This window comes from Triticum aestivum, chromosome 3B (genome assembly GCF_018294505.1).
Source record: "Triticum aestivum cultivar Chinese Spring chromosome 3B, IWGSC CS RefSeq v2.1, whole genome shotgun sequence".
NCBI lineage: Eukaryota > Viridiplantae > Streptophyta > Magnoliopsida > Poales > Poaceae > Triticum > Triticum aestivum.
Window position 1 is genome coordinate 71,635,272 of NC_057801.1, and position 4,008 is coordinate 71,639,279.

The following is a 4,008-nucleotide window of genomic DNA, read 5'->3' on the forward strand; positions in this document are numbered from 1 at the left end:
AGGAGAGCTCCTGCGCTCGAAAACTCGGTTATTGCGCTCGAGCCAGATGAACCGGAGAGTGGCTATGATCATGGTATTTGTTTGCTTGGAGAGCCTCATCGTGCGTGCCATTGCCAGTTGTGGCCACCAGTCCGGTAGCCTGCTCGTGCCGTCCGGGGTGAAACGATGGAGCCCCATAGGCAGCAGCATGTGGTACCAAACCTCACGCGAATACGAGCAGCCCAGGAGCATGTGTGAAGTGTCTTCGTCGTGTTGGCAGCACAATTGGCATATCCGAGTGTGCGGCAGGTTCCCCCGGGCAAGTCTATCGGTCGTCCACAGCCTCTCACGCACCGTCAGCCAGGAGAAGATTTTTAGCTCCAGGGGAGCCCCAGAGTGCCATATCTCCTCGGCGCAGGGCGCGAACTCTCTCCCAAAGAAGAAGAAGGCATAAGTGTTGCGGGAGGAGTACCGCCCAGCCGTGCCCAGCCGCCAGGAGAAGGTATCAGGAGAGTCCGAGAGAGTCACCCCCTGCACCTCATCCCAGAGCAGGAGGAATTCGGCGATCGCCGGGACTGTAGGCGTACCACGGATCTTGTCCACCCATGCGTGCCCTTGCAGCGCGCTAGCGACCGTCAGCTTACAGCCCGCATGCGTGACATGCGCAAACAGATTAGGCGCTCGCTGCACAAGAGGGCGTCCATCAAGCCACGGGTCGAACCAGAAACTAATGTTGCGCCCATCCCCAAGGTCACACCGGAGCGCCGCGTTGCCCAGCCTTGCGGCCTCCACCGAGACGACGACGCTCAGGCCGCCCCAGGACTTGTCCAATACCGCCTTCTACAGCCATAGCCAGCGCAGGCGCAGTGCCTGGTTAAGCAGTTTTAGGTTGAGGACACCCAGGCCACAGTAGGGCTTGGGCGAGCAGACGATATGCCAGGCCACAAGGCAACAACCCCCCTTTGCATCTTCCAGCCCACGCCAGAAGAATCCTCTGCAAAGTTTATCGATGCACTTGAAGAACCATGGCGGCAGGTCGAGGGCCATAAGGTGGAAGATTGGCATCGCCGAGAGCCTGCAATTAACGAGCGTGAGTCTGCCGGCCCGACGGAGGAGGCCCGCTTTCCATGTTGGCAACTGCGCTGCGATCCGATCAATGAGGGGTTGCAACTCCGAACGGGTCAGGGCCCGTAGAGAAAGAGGCAGGCCGAGGTATGTGATAGGCAGCGCATGGAATTTGCGGCCGGCCAGAGCGAGAATCTGCTGAATGTCCTCCTCCTGGCAGCGGATCATGGAGATGGATCTCTTCGAGAAGTTGCACCGCAGCCCCGTGGCCTCTCCAAAGCACTCCAGGAGCTGTTTTGTCGCGTCCATCTCAGCCACCAACGGACTGAGGGGCAAGATGGCATCATCCGCGTACAGCGAAAGACGATGGTGAATGCCGCAAGCACGAAGCTAGGCGAAGAGGCCTGCCTCCTCCGCCTTCCTGAAGGTCGCCGTTAGGACGTCCATGACGATGATAAAGAGCAAGGGGGAGATGGGATCCCCTTGCCGCAGCCCCTTGCTGTGCCAGAAGCTCCCGCTGGCCGTCCCGTTGACGATAACTTGCATGCTTGCCGTTGAGAGGAGGGTGACGAGCCTCTGTCTCCACCGGGGGCCGAAACCACGATGGCCCAATATTTCCAGGAGGAATTGCCATGAAATGCTATCAAAGGCTTTAGCAATATCGATCTTAAAGATGATTGCCGGCACCCGCTTGCGATGGGGTGTGCGGACAGATTGCTCCACCAACATGAAGTTGTCGACGATAGAGTGACCCGCAATGAAGGCGCTCTGGTTTTGGTCAACCAGCTTCGGGATGAGAGGCGCGAGCTCTGCGGACGTGGCCTTTGCCACTATCTTGGCAAAGCTGTGGATGAGGCTAATGGGTCTGAAATCCTTGATGTCCAGCGCCCCCTCCTTTTTTGGCAGAAGCACGATGAATGCCTCGTTTAACCGCTCCATGCCTCTGCCATCGGCACCGTCAAATGCGCGCACTACCTTCATGACCACCTCCTTGATGATGGACCAACAGGACTGGTAGAATCTCGTAGTGCACCCATCGGGTCCTGGGGCCTTGTCCGGCTGCATGCTTTTGATCGTGCTCCATCTCACCTCTTCAGTGAGCGGGGCCTCAAGCGTCGATGTGTCCACCTTTGGCAGCCCGAGCGATGGTAGGCACAATGTGTGCCGCCTGCCCATTGGGAAACCCATCAAGTTTGCGTAGTATCCACCCACAAGCGCACACATGCCCTCCTGAGTTGTTGCCTCAGCGTCACCATCTATGAGCTTCAAAATGTGGTTCCTCCTCCGCCGGTGACTGGCGAAGATCTTGAAGAATCTCTCGCTGGCGTCGCCTTCCTTGAGCCAAAAGATGCGAGATTTCTGCCGAGCGATCATCCGTTGTAGTGAGGCCAGCCCTAGCACCTTCTTCTTTAACTGCCGACGCAACCATGCCTCCCCGCCCGAGAGCGCCCTAGAGTCTAGCGCTTGATCGAAGCATAAAATGAGCTCATTTGCTAGTAAGATCTGCTCCTTGATGTTGCCAACCCTGGACTGGCTCCACTTGGAGAGTGCTTTGGCGGTGGCCTTCAGCCGCAGGAAAAGATCGACAAAAGGGTTTGACTTCAGGGGGAGGGCATTCCAGCTCGCAGTTACTACCTCATGGAATCCGAGGATGGATGGCCAAAAGCTTTGGAAGTGGAAGCGAGCCTTATGGTGGAAGGAAACGTTGGTGGCCATAAGCAGCGGGCAATGATCAGAAATGGACGATGACAACGCCTGCAGCAGGTGATCCGGGTGGCCCGCGTCCCAGTCCGACATGGAGAACCAACGATCAATCTTCTCAAGTGTTGGCTGGCGCCTCTCGTTGCTCCAGGTATACCTCCGCCCAATGAGGTAGGATTCCTTGAGCTCCAAGTCATTTAGGAGGCAGCGAAAATGGCCCATCATGCGTCTGTTTAACATACTATTGTTCTTATCCGCTGCGTCGACGATGAGGTTGAAATCACCCGCCACTGCCCACGGGCCAGCGCATGCTGCACGGATCGTGCGAAGCTCATCCAAGAATTGCGCCTTGAGTGCGTCGTCCGTCGGTCCGTAGACCACGGTCAGAGTCCACTGGTTGCCCGCCCCAAATGCCATCTCAATCGTGACAGAAAACTGGTCGATGCGAAAGGCGGGCACCGTGAGCATGAAAGAGTCCCAAGCCACAATGATCCTGCCTGCCGTACCCTGCGCCGGTAGGGCCACGTACACATCAAATTGCAAGCCCAACAAGGAGGCAATCACGCGTTGGTCCACCACCGCTAGCTTGGACTCTAGGATGCACACCACCAAGGCCGCCGCATCATCGACCATGCTTCTCAAGGTCGCTCCTCTAGCCGCATTATTTAGCCCACGGACGTTCCACACAATGATGTTGTGATTTGTATTATCCATCGTAACACCTACAATCCACTGTGAATGCCCCCTAGAATTCTAGGGACAGCGATGACTCCTCAAGATGCACATCCAGGGAAAAGAGATGAGCTAAGGCGTCGATGCGATGCGGGGGCAGAGGGCTTTGGAATAGCTCGGCATATTTCTGTAGGCAGTCCACCGGGGCTTCGTCTTCGACGTCGCAAATGCCCATCTTGGACATCAACACCCGCTGCGCACGGTTGACGTAGGATGTGGGAAGACGTTGCACACTTTTTTGCAGCCTCGCGCTGCGGCGGCACATCTCCTCAGGCACGATGGGCCATCTGCGCCGGCCCCGCTGCACGTCAGGCAGCGGTAGCAGGGGGGCACGGATGTGCTCACGGATCTGCGAGAGCACCTGCTGAAGCACACCGGGTGGCGAGGACGGCAGGCAAGCAGCAGTGTGGGCTTGGGAAGCTGAAATGGGCGACGTAGCCCTGCCACAGGGCGAAAGCGGGGCGCTGCATGGGGGTGTAGACGGGTGGGCCAGGGCTGCACCCGCATTGGCGAAGGAACGAGTGGACCCGC